This window comes from Empidonax traillii, unplaced genomic scaffold, assembly GCF_003031625.1.
Source record: "Empidonax traillii isolate 1590-97213 ecotype Southwest subspecies unplaced genomic scaffold, ASM303162v1 scaffold326:size758569, whole genome shotgun sequence".
Classification (NCBI taxonomy): domain Eukaryota; kingdom Metazoa; phylum Chordata; class Aves; order Passeriformes; family Tyrannidae; genus Empidonax; species Empidonax traillii.
The window spans coordinates 599,399-614,100 of record NW_020955519.1 but is presented as its reverse complement, the minus strand read 5'-3'; the positions used below and the strand labels follow the sequence as shown (position 1 = coordinate 614,100).

At 41.4% G+C, this 14,702-nt stretch overlaps 1 long non-coding RNA gene across 1 annotated transcript in view; it reads left to right on the top strand.

Annotated features, from left to right (window-relative positions):
- Positions 1-4,404: 4,404 nt before the first annotated feature.
- Positions 4,405-14,702, top strand: part of LOC114061329 — a 54,267-nt gene continuing 43,969 nt past the window's right edge. Inside the window, exon 1 of the long non-coding RNA XR_003572090.1 lies at positions 4,405-4,464. This is a non-coding gene — a long non-coding RNA (uncharacterized LOC114061329). The remainder of the gene's footprint in view (positions 4,465-14,702) is intronic.

The following is a 14,702-nucleotide window of genomic DNA, read 5'->3' as shown; positions in this document are numbered from 1 at the left end:
CTAGAAAGAAGAATTTGAGAACTTGGGAGTTACCTTTTATTTTCTTCCCCTGAAGAATTGATTAGAGCAAAGCTGCCCAGACGTCATGCAGCTAAGATCTTCTGTCATTGTGCACGGTAACTGGAAGTGGGACTGAGATGGGTTCATCCTGAGATGAGGTTGTGCAGTCCTGATTTTGGGCCGGATTCTCTGAAGTCATGTAACTACTGACTGACTGTAATAGTACCTCCTTTACCAAATGGTAACATTAAGATTTATTGTTTCTTTATTTGCTCCCCTTCTGTTCTCTTTGAATGTTAAATGATGTTCTGAAAAAATAGTGTTCTGAATACTTTCATCTGAAATACCCATAAATCTTATAAGCAAAATTAGAGGAGACAGAGGAAGATACTTCCTCCATACTAACAGTAACTTCTGTTAATTTTGCACATAGCTTACCTCTCAGTATTTTTTCAGTTAAAAAGAAAACTGTTGGGTTCTAATATCTAAAAATTGTAGATAAGTTACACATAATAAAACTAAGTCATTAATGTGTGTCATAGTGGACATTTGAGCTCAGTGGCAGGCCTCAAAAGACCAAAACGTAAATTCAGACAATGGTGAAAACCCTGAAATAAATCATTGCATTTGTCTTAGTGCAGCATTGCTACTGCTATCTAAGATCCGTTATTTATTGTATGGGAATAGGCATCATATAGTGAACTAATCACTGTTCCTTTCCTAAATGAAAGAAAGAGCATTCTGAACTGTTGAGAACCAAAACTTCCCATCCCACTGGTCCCCAGTCAGCCTGAGCCTTCCTCCATCTGAGACATGGGTTCAGGACAGATTGCTATTGGCATGACTGGAAAATTCAAGAAAATTCAAGGACAATCTGTCCTTGTCCCTCTGCTGCACATGCGCTCAACTAAGGTGAGAGAGCTTTCCCTGGACAGATGAGGCCACTGCTGGTTTCCCCCCAGTTCTCAGCCTCTGGAGCTGCTCCATTGTAAATACTGACAAGGTAAGAACCCTTCTTCTATATCAGTGAACAAATCAGGCATGTTTAGGAATACTTCTCAGATGGCATAGATTTGATTTTACCACAAGAACCAACAAGCAGCCTGGAAGTCACTACATTTGGCTTTTACAGTATATTAGCCACCTCCAAAGTGCCTTAGCCTAAGCCTCCCATTCATAACCCTTTTAGCTGCTGAAGGAGAATTAGGAGCAGCTGGTGCCATGGATGCTTAAATTAATCAATAATTGCATCAGGGTAGATAGCTTAGATAGCTTCTTCCTCCAAACCCATCAGTATGATTTACAGTGGAAAAAAACACCCCACCAACACATATTGGTCCTTTTTTTTTTTTTTTTTTTTTTTTTTTTTTTTTTTTTTTTTTTTGCAAGGTAGCTAATAAATAGTGTTGGACTTACTGCTGTTTCTTGGCAAGCCTGAGTGGAGAGAGGAAGCCCATGTTTCCCTAACCAAACAGCCCCAGCAATGAGCATCACTGAGTTTGTTCTTGGGTTCTAGCCCAAATCTCAGCTTTCCCCCTCCACTGACAGTTAGTACCATCTTTCTTGTCAAAGCTGGGGGGAGAGCATGGTGTTGCCCAGCTTTTATGCTTTTTGTGGCTTTCCTCACCAGAGTGCTTGTAAAGCTCATACAAGTGGTATTTGCCGAGCTGTTGACAGACATCTACACCTGCCCTTCCCAGCTGTGCCTAAGGGATCTGACACACAGCTGGATGGGAGCATCAGTTGGTGGGCTGCTGTCCTGAGAGGACTAGTGGGGTGGTGTTTGTGTTGATCAGCAACGGTCCTTAGAGTTGGGGGGCTCTTTCTTTGGTTTTGTGGGTTGTTTTTGGGAGGTACTTAAAGGCACATTCTATTTTCTCTCTTAAGAAAAAGCCTCTTTTAGGTGGTGGTTTTGTAAAGAGAAGAGCTTTTGAGAAGGCTTGGCTTTGGCACTTCCTGGAAGAGAAATCACTGCTTTGCAATGACCAGGTATGGTGATGTGCAAGCTCCCAGCTGACACCAAAGGTGGCAGGAGGTGAGCCCAAAGGATGCCAAGTAACTATCCTAACAAACCTTACTGCAGTTCACTTCCTGGTCTCCAAGAAAGATGTGAATGTTTCTTTTCCCTTCCCCGGGAGCTAAAGCTGAAGTAATAGTCTCTTGAAATAGTGCTGGTAGTTTGTTATTTATGGCTGCTCTTGTTACTTCAGAATATAGGGAAAACATTGTGACCCTGACTGAATGAATGCCTGCAGCAGGACTGCTGAGCTGATGGGCTCTAGTTTGGATCTCACCCAGCTTCAGGACCAAGCAAGCAGATGGCTGTGGCATGGGTTAGGAGCTACTTCCAGAGAAAGAAGCTGTTTCCTAGTGATAACAGTAAGATGAATGCATAGACAATCAAATAAGGTCTTTTAACCGCTCATAATTTTATCAAAAGAGTTAAAGGTTATTTTGGAAGGACATTATTTAATATCCATTTTTTCCCTTCCTTGCAGTGTACAATGAGGACCTAAGAATTCTGGGATGGCTTAAAGGTTTCTTTGTTGCCTTCCCCCCCCCCCGCACCCTATAAAATTGAAGATATGAAAAACATGCGGCCTGTGTTTTGCAGTCAGTTGCCTTGAGTTAATGACTGTTCTGGTTTCATTTGAGATAGAGTTGATTTCTTCTCAGTACTGTGCTGTTTTGGATTCAGCATGAGAATAATGTTGATAACACACTGATGTTTTTTGCTAAGTCCTTTTCATCCTAAGTCAAGGCCTCTTTCTTTATGTTTCATGCTCTGCCAGTGAGGAGGTGCACAAAAGGAAAACTGGGAGAGAGCATAGCCAGGAGAGGTGACCAGAACAGACTAGAGAGGTATTTCATACTATAGAACATCATGCCCAGTATATAAACTGTGGGAGCTACCCAGAATGGGGGCTGATCTGGGTTTAGGGTCTAGTATTGGTCAGCGGGTGATGAGCAGTTGTATTGTGTATCACTTGTTTGTTTTGTGGTTTTGTTTTACTAATTATAATTGCTATTATATTTTACTTTGTTTCAATTATTAAACTTTTCTTAACTTACAAGCTTTACTTTTGATTGTCCTTTCCATTCAAAGGCTGGGGGTGGGGAGGTGGTGAGTGAGTGGCTGCATGGTGCTTAGTTGCCAGCTGGGCTTAAACCACGACAATGACATTAGGTCATTCTTATTGTAAGGGCCCACATTTTGTGTGGAAGTGCTAGGTGTAATAAAAACTGTAAGAATTATTTCTTCTCCCGGAATTAGTTTTACTTTTTGGTTAAATTAACTGTTCAGTGAGGGTCAACAGATGTTCAGCTCTCAGCACTCTGACTAAAAGGAGTGTAATACTTCCATTATCTTTCCTGTCACCATCACACTTGGGTGTTGGTAAGAGCTGAGCTTTGAATGAAAAGACAAAAAAGTTCCTAATTAAGCATAAAAATAAATTAGCGCAGAAGCTATTACCTTCTTAGCAAATAGCACAGGAGAGAGCAAACTGTAGCAAATTCTGACTTTTTTTTCCCTAAACATTCTCTTGGCTGCCAGTTTCACCCACCGGCATGGTCCCAACAGCCGGGCAGGTACGTCACACAGTGAGGAGCTAGGAAATGATTCACAGCATTTACTTTGCCAGGGAATTTTCTGAACAGCAAAACCCGAGTGGGAACAGCACTAAGCAACCAAACTCTCAGTGTTTTAAATTAAAACGTATCAGAGGCTGTTTAGGACTAGGACAGAAGTAGGAAGAAGTAAAAGCAAAATTCTGCCGAAAAGGCGCTTGGTGCGTGAAGCACCTGAGAGCAATTGACAAGGGAAAAACTGCGGCGAGGGGGTGTCCCGAGGCGAGAGGTGTCCTTGGCCGGGGTCGTGCCTCTCCCGTGGGATGGGAAACCATGGGAACCTCCCGGGAGTGCCGGAGGGGACAGAGTGGTGGCCGCCCCTCTGTGGGGCCCCATCGACCCTGCTCCCCCTGTGGTGGCCCGGCCCGGGAAAGAGTTAATAGTTCTCAGTAAGAAGCTGCGGCTTTACTTTTCTCTCTCGTTTTTGTTTGTATTTTGTTGATGTTGTTGTTGTTGTTTTTGTTTTAACATAATGCGTGTGGTAATTATGGCTATGTTCTTTGAAAACATTTTATTTGCTTAGTGTCTAGTATGTGAAGATCTTTAAAGAGATCCAGCCATTTTAGTAGATATTCATATAATATAGTCCTCCCTTTTTTTTTTCCCTTCTGCAGCAACCACTGTTACAGCTTCTCATATCGTTTCTGATAATGAGCGAAACCGGTCTCCCCTTCTTTCCCTCACCCCTGCAGTGCAAAGTTTCAAAGCAAAGAGAAAAAGAGTCAGCAGTTGAATAAATGTTTCTGTGAGACTGTTGTGTGGGACTATGTGTCATTTTATCACCATGTGAAGTACTGAACAGATCTTGAGAGTGAATTTCATGCCTCTTACCGGGTGGGTTGTCATACATGTTCACACACCTTCTCCACATCAGTTTGCAATACCTGAAATCTCTTCTCAAGACAGGCCCGAACACTCTGCACAAACATTATTAAAAAAGACCACTATCATGCCCTGGTGTTAAGTACTTGTTAAGAAGATATTTTGTACTGCTCACTGTATTCAGCCATATGTTCTATGGAGATTGGATGTTTTTCAATTCATAGGTAGTCCCTGAGCTGCTTTTAACTTTGAGAAAAATGTTGTACGACAGCTTCATGCAGGTCATTTTAAGGTAGAAAATAATATGTCTTGGCAGATATATGTGTGGGGTAATGCACAAGATGTCATTAGGATGTGATTCTTTTAAATTACACATACATGGAAAATACTAATCTATTGCTTTCAATCTCATTTAATTTTTCCCAGTGAGATTACAAAAAGATTTTCTCAAAATGGGAAATAGTCTGACCCAGACACTGTTAATGATCACCGTGATATCTTTAACTAAAAACTGGCAATATTGCAGGGGGAAATTACTGTGAAATAGCAAATATTGAATTCATATTGATGCTTACAATGCTTTTTGAACTAGTTTTTGGTTCCTGGCATGTTTAGGAAAGTTTACTGCGCAGGATAGGGCATTCATGTGCTTATTACTAATCTTGTCATATTGACAATTTACTGTTAGGAGTGTCTTTTTTTTTCTTTTTTTGGACTTCTTTTGGAATATATGTTTCTATAGTGGTTCTCTGCTGTTTGAGATAAAAAAATTGCTACAGTGTGTGAATTGTTTGGAAAATGCCAGTTACTTCTAAGGGTTTAATGACATTTCTGAAAAAGTAAGCCAATGACCTATAGGCTTAAATCTGTTAATGAGGAATCTCTGCCTCCACTGCCAAATTATTTTAAAAATGTTGAAAGCCACAGGAACATATATTGAGAATGTGCAGCTGTCAAAACTGCAGACTAGGGGCAGGCAAAGGAGGAAGAACATGGGTTATCTAGGGCAGTACTGAAGTGTAAGTAGAACCATGGACTACAAAATTCACCTGCCAAATGGTACTCTCATCAGAATGAGCAACTGGAAAACGATAGTGAATCAAGCTAGAAATCCTAAACCACTCCTTTCTTGAGTCTGAAGGGTTGGGGTTTTTTGGATTTTTTTTTTCTTGGTGGGTTTTTGTTTTCATTGGGGTTTTTTTGTATTTTTTTTTTTGGGGGGGGGGAGGGAGGAAAAATGTTCCGTGATTTTGTTTTCTTTTTCTTAACTTCAGAATGAGGAATTTCAAAAGAAATTTGAAGACAGTAAATGTATCTCTAACCTGTGGTTAATGAGTACAGATTTCAAGCAGAGCAGAAGGAGCTCAGAAAACTGGTTGCAGACAGCTGTGCCACCACTGGCTGATCCCCAGCTGTGGCAGGACCTGCTTGGCTCAGCTGGCTGAGCTGCTTAGCATGCCTGCTTCCTAAACCATCAAATCCTGTGAGCTGGAAACCTTTGCTCATCTGGTTTGCTTTGACTGATCCAGCTAGGGAGAGCTTCCACAAGGGGCTGAGTCAATGGATGCAAATGAGATGTTTTGCTATAAATCTTGACTGTGCCCAGCAGGTCAGAATACAATTTGTACCACACTGACCACCTGAAGAGTTTACTCTGCACCCCTTTTTTTTCTCTTTAGGGGAGGTGGGAGTGGGGGGGGCTTAAACCATTGCTAGTTAGAAGCACATGAATAGAGAGGAGGTGGTGTTAGTAGTCACGCAGGAACCTATTTCCATGCCTCTTGGATGGGGTCACATAAAAAGCAGGATTTCATCACACCTGATGCTCACAAATGTGCCTACATTGACTGGTTTAGTTGTTTACAGGGGAAATAGCAAGTTGTGTGAGCGATCCTTGTTCGCACCATTGTCTGGATACAGCCAGACAGCAAAGGTGTTCAGTTTTGCTTGAGAAGCAAGCAGGGTGGGTCACGAAGGCTCCTTTCTTTTTTTTTTTTTTTTTTTTTTTTTTCCATTTCATCATGAAAAGAAAGAAAACAGTTTACAAGAACATATCTTAAGGTGTTTGGTGTTTATATCCCATTTATAGACCAGTAATTCATCCTCAGTTAATATAACAACAAAGTTAATAAAATAACCTTTATTTTGATTCTCTGAATGATTCACCATCCCTCTTTGTGGCTGTTTTGTTCAAAAATAAAGGGGGAGAGGTTATCCTGAGTACAAAGGGAGATGATAAAAGCTTCAGTCTGTTTCTGGACCTCCTACGAAATATTGCCATAGTAACAAGGAGCTGAATGTGGCTGTTCATCACTGAATGCTGAGGTAAAGCAGACACTCTTCTTATTCAAAGGAATATTACTAAAATACAGATTTTTTTAAGGGGTCAATAAGAAATCAGGAAAAAATTACCTGCCTTACTTAGCACACTCTGTAAGCTAATAATAAAGTGCCACTTTGAAAGAAGACAGGACAATTGAGGCATTTAGCAAACATTTATAATGCTGTAAATCAGAGCGTTTTATCTTCCACACAAAGCAATGCTGAGGTGTGATGTGCAGTCACGGATAATTTATTTTGACATAGAAGTTACATGAGACAAGCAGCTCTCTTTTCTTCTGGTTAATACATTTCCGGCATGGCCGTTGGCTGTGGCTATTGCCAAATATTTGCACTGCAGCACTGACTGGCTATCCTCTAATCCAGATTAAAGTGTAAGTGGGTAAGGTATTTTGTGTTTTTAGAACTGCATGATGTCACCTAGATCCTGGTGCTATATTTTAACCATTAAACCACCTCCAGAGGGGTTTAAATTCTGTTCCAGGTGTGTGCATCAGGTAAGTATTTATATCTTTGACATTTCAGTGGAAAAATGAACAGCTCAATTGCTCACAGGAAAAAATTGGGAAGGATAAAAAAGTGTACCCATTTCAGTGCACTATTATTAGTGAAAATTCTGTTACTAGTGTAACTTCTCTGTGCTTTATAGTAAGAATTAGATATTTAACTTGTTGCATTTCTATGTCCAATAGCAGCTTCCCCCCTGCCTTTTTTAACTTTTCTGGATTTGATCAAATGATGGATTAACAATGAAATTTGTTGCTCTGCACACACTCTTAAAGGCCTTAATAAATTGCAAGATGTTGGTTCTGTTTATTTGTGGGTTTTTTCTTTCTTTTTTTTTTTTTTTTCTGAAGGCTTTTTCAGTCTGAAGCATGTTTAAAATGAGAGCTTGAAGCACAGAGCAGAACCTGAGTATCAGCCACGGCTGCCTTCTGAGATTAGGGGGAAGGAAGTGGCTGCAGGAACAGCTTTTTGTACATGGGTGTTCTCTGGCAACCTCTCATGCCTCTGGTTGGGGTTACAACAGGGACAAGAGTTAGAGGCAACAGGTTTGGGGAAAGAGATCTGTACTCAGAAGCCTGGGAAAATTATACAGATTCAGGCCAGAGCCAGGCTGAAGGGATGGAAAGACTCAGCCAGGAAGAGCAATAGCTGGAGACTGCTGCTGTTGGAAATTGCGGAAGCGGAGACTGAGCTGAGAGTGCTGGAAAATCCCTGTGAAATGCCAAAGTAAATGGATGCCCCAACTCCTTTTGTGACTGACTTAGGTAGCAGGTGACAAACTGGCTCCACAGGCAGAGCCACTTTCTTCACTCAGCTCTGTGCTGGCACCCAGGCAATCCTACATGTGCTGGCAGCTGTTGGAGCAGGTTAGGTGGTACATGAGGTGTCATTTCTTTGAGAAGGCAGGAGGTAGGGTGGCCTTCACTTTCTCCTCTTTGAAAAAGGCACCCTGGGCAGTCAGACACACATGCACACCACGGTTGTGGAGTCAAGTACACTGAAGTTAGGTATGAAGCAGTTCAACCATCCCCCTTTATTTATGTGCTCATATAGCCTTTTTATAAGTGATCTCTACATCACTTACATGCTTAGAATTTGTTTTTCCGGGTGCAGCCTAGTTGTGTATCTGGGAGTTTTTATGCCTTCCAGTGATGGATTTTACAACAGCTCCCTGCACTGGCCAGTGGAAAATGCCAGAACCTGCCTAATTATGCAGCCTGTTAAGCTGCACGTTGGCATGTTCTGGTTGATATTGACTGTATTGCCTGGTAAAAGGCTGGCAAACCCAAACTTTCAAGTTCTGAGCATACTAATGGGGGCTTTCTTGTATTTCATATGTCAGGGAGTCTGTATGGAAGGGAACAAATAAGGATTATGTAACTTGGTCTCATTCCACAGTTTGAACAGTTGCCTGAAGCATATTTTTATTGCTTGTCTATGAGTAATAAATACTTTTTTTTTTTTTTTCCCTATGAAACTGTGTCCTATCTGACTTGTGGAGCTCCAGTTTCAAAATGACCTCTTAGGATTTCAAGGGCAGCTTTGTGTGCGTGGGAAACTGTTGTTCATGAGGAGGCAGGAAACAAAGATTTGGAAGAGAGAAAATTTATCTGTGGGTTACTATTTCTTTCAGATTACTGTAATTAAAAGAAAAATTGATAGTTTTAGGAACAAATGAAGTGCAGGATTCCTCTCTACCTGGTTCATGTCCTGGTCTTAGGGAAGAGTTATTGCTTCATGTGTGTCCTCTTTACCTTGTCTAGTAGTCTCAGAGGAGAAGTTTAAATATTCTTCCTCAATGTAGTCAATAGCCTGGTTGTTATGTTGCTTTCCTGGAAGGTGAGGGAATGTGGGTGTGAACTGTTTCATGCAGAGGAAGTGAGTGCGGTGACCGCTACTGGCCTGTTACTCAAAGTGTGCCATTTTGTAGGACAGTTTGCACCATCAGAGAGACGACAGTGAAATGTTTCTGCTTGTGAGAGAGCCCAGCTCCTATAGATGTCTTAGTTGATAGCTAATTCACTACAATAATGTTTAGTGCAACATCTGAGCGTAGATTTGAGAAACATTTTTCTTGGACACTTCTTTGTTACTTTAGGGATTTTTCTTCCCCACCTCTGCAGCCAGGGTATGAAAAAAAGTCAATGCTCCTTTGAGAGGGCAAATCTTCAGTCCTTTAGCCCTGGGCTTTGTCAGAGTTTGGTGTCTGGCTTGCACTTGTGAATGCTAGTCTGTGAGCTGAATACCTAAAACCTAGATGGGGTAATGCCAAGTGTTGCCTCATTGCGAGTGTATCCCTCTTTTGACTGCTGTGGATTCAGGCCCTTGTTTTAATTTCTGTGTGTTGTGATGCAGGTGCTTTTGCACAACAAAAATCTTTCTGTGTGGGGAAAAAGATAATGTAATGAAGTTAGGACTATAATATGTACTTTCTGTGGTTATTTGTTTAAATTCTTTAGAAAAAAGTAGACAATGCATCATCTAACAGAAAGATGAAGCAATGTTGATACAAGGCAGTGTTGGTTTGTGTTGGGGTCCAGTATGGTATCTTATGTACTGCCAGCAATTAATCCAACATGTGAATGGCCAGTTAGGAACATTGGCACACAAACAGGCAGATTTGAACTTGGATTTAACAGTACATTTACAGTGACTTCTCAGCAGTTGTGTTCATTTCAGCTAAGATTTGGCTCACATAAAGGAAGGACAGATATGCCAACATACGTATTTGATTTTTCATCTGCTGAATACTTTTTCTGCTTGTCCTTGTGTAATTGCCAGGATGCTGTGCACTGTAACTCACCCTTGTGTGAGGCCAGTCTTGTATTACTTATGTTGTTTCCTCTTCCTTCAACAACCACTTGTTGATTGATTCTTCATCCATCTCAAGGCTGAATGACTGGTCCTGCAGGAGGTATGGAATCTCAACAGTAAAACATATACTGCATACAAAGTCTTCAGCTTTGCAGGTGGAGAGTTGCATGAGCTTAAGAGGAGTCTTGGACTGTCTTGTTCCAGAAAGTTTTCTTATGGTAGTTTAATTACTTCTTTGTTTAGATTTCTGCACCTTTGCTGTGCTATCTTCAAGCCCCTTTGATGTTGGTCCAGAAGTAAACTTCACACCTGTGAAAGAGGTGAAGAGCCACTGACTCACAACAATACCTCTTCATCTAAGCTTATGTATATGTCTGTTTTTATGTTCACTGTAGAATAAACCTTCGAACTCAGGCTCCAGGAAGCTTACTGAATTGTCTAAGTATAGTGCTGCTGGGAACCTCTGTGTGGGAAGAGGCAAATGAGATGTCACCAGGGAGATGCTACATGATGGAATGGGGGAGGGGAAAATAGAAAAATAAGGTTGATGTGAAGAAGAGTAGACAGGAGCTTAGGGACATGGCACAACAACAAAATACCTCAGTCTGTGGCATGGTTCCATTTCTCTCTCATAAATCTTGTAGTGCACACATGGTTCTCAGTAGCATCATCTTGCCTCTAGAGAATGTGAGCACCTGCACCATCTGTCAGCCTTGACCTCAGAGGCAGGACATCCCTGGCTGTTTGCTGGTAACTCAGTGTGGATGTACATTGATTTAAAACCATAGAATAATCAGTGCTTTTCTCCCTTGCTGCTTTTGACAGAACTGTAAAAGTTTGCTTCTCTTTGCTGCCCAGGATCCTTCAAATGTTGGATTTAAAAATGAGAGGAGAGCCGGCATGAGTGGGATTACTGCCACTTCCTTTAGCCCTCTCACTTACAAGACACTGTCAGTGCCATGAGGTATCATTGCTGTGTTTCTGCGCTCTGGGCACTGTTGCTGCCTCATACTTGGAGAGAGGGCTGCGAGGTGGGTGCCGAGATGGGTATCAAGGCTGCCTTCCACTCTTTTCAACACAGTGGGTGCCCGCAGGCCTTTCTGCGGGGTGGGAACCACCAGGATTATGCATGTTTGCTCGTGTCCTTGGTAACAATGTATTACTTACAATGAAAGCTAAATTCTTCCCACTTCAAGCAATTTGCCTCTTGAGCAGCGCTTTGGTGTTTAACCAATGAGATGGATTTTACAAATAAGCTGAAGGGGGAAGTAGTGGTGTTTTATGCTTATGTTTTTGTGTTTTGTTGTTGTTGTTTTCTGTTAACGAAACGAAGCTGCTTTTTAAATGTCATTCTTTTTTATCGTACTGTCATTTTGCTTGCTGTCACATCTGCCTCATTTTGCTGCTTATTAGATATATATTAGCTATTCACTGACTTTCAAAATCAATCATTGGCATTCTTGGGATTTCACAGCAACAAATTTTAGTAGAGAAAGAGAGAAACAATATTGTGCAGGAATAATGTCAGTGATGCCAGATATTTCAGTGAGATGGTAACTATTTTCAGGTGTCAGTCTCCTGCAAAAAAGAAAGGCGTGGTCAGACTTGATCTCAAATAGCACTTGTGAGGGACAAGTGAATGTGCATATTAACTGTTTTCTGTTTTCTCTTGACCTCTGGTGGGGGAGCTTGTACCACCTCAGAAACATTGCCACAAAAGCTATGGCCTGTATAATTTGGGATGAAAAGATGCTTTCTGAAAGGGCTGTTTCTTGGAATGACACTTAGGAATTTGGTGAACCCAAGAAAGTATCAGGGTTTAGCCAGAGTTGGGTACTGAGTCATTGATAATTTAGAATAAACCAAGAAAAAACATAGAATACCCTGACTAATGTAAGATTTTTCTGTATCTGGTACATAAATACTTCAGTTCCTCAAGCCAGATATGAGGTCATAGATCAGTGCTGGACAAAGAGATGACCTGTTTTATGCTCCTGCCACTAAACATCCTATTCCAACCCAGACTTCAAAAATGAGAGCACGTGCTTATCCTGAACCTGCATGTTGTAGTTGCCTGGAATACTTGCTTAGAGAGGGTCTGACAGATAGCTTGTTCAATTAGGTAGTGCATCTCTTCCAGATTAGTCTAGTTTTAATGAGATGTTTTTACAAAACTCTTTTTCTTTTTGGTCCCTGCTCTTAAGAAATGCTTTGATCCTTTTATATTCCAACACAATTCTGTGTGTTTTTAGATGAGCAACAGACACTCGAACAATTAACATAGTTTACTTCTTTGTATCAAAACTTTGGGCAAGCCTTGCATGTCTGTGAGTCATCAGAGCTGTTATTCTGCCACAGGCCATCCCTCCAGACCTCCAGCTGTTGCCCATGTCCTGCAGGTTGTGTCACACCTGCCTACCTAGTGTGGATGTCCCTGATACACTAATTGCATCACATATGGCACAAGAAGCTTTGCATTTCAGCAGGACTTATAGGTTGTTTAGGATGACGTTTTTGTGGTTTGCTGGTGCAGCCTCTAGAATTTTGGCTGTCCATTTCTGTTCTATACAGCAGAAGAATGTGTCTGCTGAGTGTTAACTTGTCAGTAAGTGTGCACAACCTCCACTCCAGTTTACTGGAGATGACTGAGAACCAGAAGAAGGTTCTTGGCATTTAAATATGGGTAGTATGGAGAAGTGTGTTATTACAGCCAGCTATATCCTAGTTTCATTCTGGTTATTGGCTCCAGTTATTCCCAAGTTTCATACCTAGGGGTAGCAGCCTAGGCTCATCTATGGTCACTTACTCAAACCCTTAGAAACACAGTACTCACACTAGTTCTTTATATTTTGAAGTAGAGTGTTAGCCTATGTTATTGTTTCATAGTAGCAAAATGAAAAGTACTTATGAATGAAATGCTCAATTACATGCTCAAATAGATGCTTCAACTGCATTTGTTTTAGCAGGGTCTGAATCATATATTGGCAAAGACAAACCAGACAGTAAGCCATTGCTACAATTGCACAGCCTCTCTTCTTTTTGGTACTGATTTATCTTTGTACAGAATAACCATAGAAGGGGAGTATCAAACACAGCAAAGAGAAGAGGATAAATGGCAAACGAGCATTTAGTGAGGGTGATGAGGAAGGTATGGTGAAGCAAACCCTGATGCCATTATGGCAGGTTACCTGTAACCAACAGTACTGAATTTCAGGATTTGTGATCAAGTAGCAAGGAAATGGTTCTGTTGCCAAGGGCTGGAGCTCCCTGTTTCATAGCTGGCTGCCAAGAGAGTTTCTATGTTGGTGATCAGAGAATGGATACGGGACATCAGTTGTGGTTACTCTAGTGGTATGTTCAATTAATTTGTCTATTTTTAGTCTTATGTCTGTGCAGGCAAGAGAAAAATTTGACTATATAGCCTAAAATGCTGAAAGCAGCCTTCAAAAAACTTACACAGGCTAAGGCAAATGAGATTTTTTGGTGTGGTATTTTGCTGTTCCTTTGCTTCAGTGTTCGCTGTTTTCAACTGCTAGCAGGTGAGAGTCTGCAGATGAAGGCTGGTGAGGAGTTCTTTGGTCAGTTTCAGTACAGAAACGTATATCACCTGTGTGTCACATTAGAGTTGACCTTGATTAACCAAGGCATTAGAGGGATGGTATTCAACAGTATTTACTTGCATAATGGCATATGCAAATATGTGCTATATCAGAGGACACTTGTTAAAAAAGCTTTTGAGGTGAGTGTTGTGGGATACTCTCAATATTTTCTTATGGTTAGTGCTCAGCTTTGATGTTTACTTTATCAGGGTGCAATTTGACTCATATAGATCTCAGATCATGCCTTGCTAATAGCCACAAAAAATGTGCTTTTTCTTCAAATACCATCATGTCATTTGCAGGACATTGGCATGCAGTAATATGGCAGCTATAATTTTGTAGTGCCAGAGACAGTAACTGTATGCAGTTGAAAAGACATCATGTATTCAAACTTCTTAGCTGCACCTTTTGAGATTTACAAGGGGTGATGGTTTGAAACTGAAGGGCAGTCAATTTAGATTAGATAAAAGGAAGAAGTTTTCAAGAAGGAGCGTGGTGAAACACTGAAACAGGTTGCCCAGAGAGGTGCTGGGTGCCCCATCCCTGGAAACATTCAAGGTTAGGCTGGAGAGGGCTCTGAGCAACTTGGGCTGGTAGAAGATGTCCCTCCTCACTGTAGTGGAATTGGTTGAAATGTCCCACCCCAAACAATTCTATGATTCTACAACTCTACTGGAAGTTTGAATGTGCTTTTCTCTCAGAAAGCTGATTCCTATAGCTTTTCTTTTTCTCCTTTTAGTATTTCTCTGATCCCACATTGCTGTTTGGCATATTACACAGCTGAGGTGACATCTCTGTTCATTAGGGCAGCTAATGATCCAAACTCCCGGAGACTGGGGCAGCAGATAGGAACAAGCTGTAGGCGTCACCCAAATCCCCTTGTAAGGAGTGCGGGTCCCAGGCAGGCGGGTGCCGGGGCTCAGGGGAGGCGTGCGGGCGCTGAAGGACACTCAGGTCAATGTTGCCATCTACTGGGGCCCTGCAGGAGTT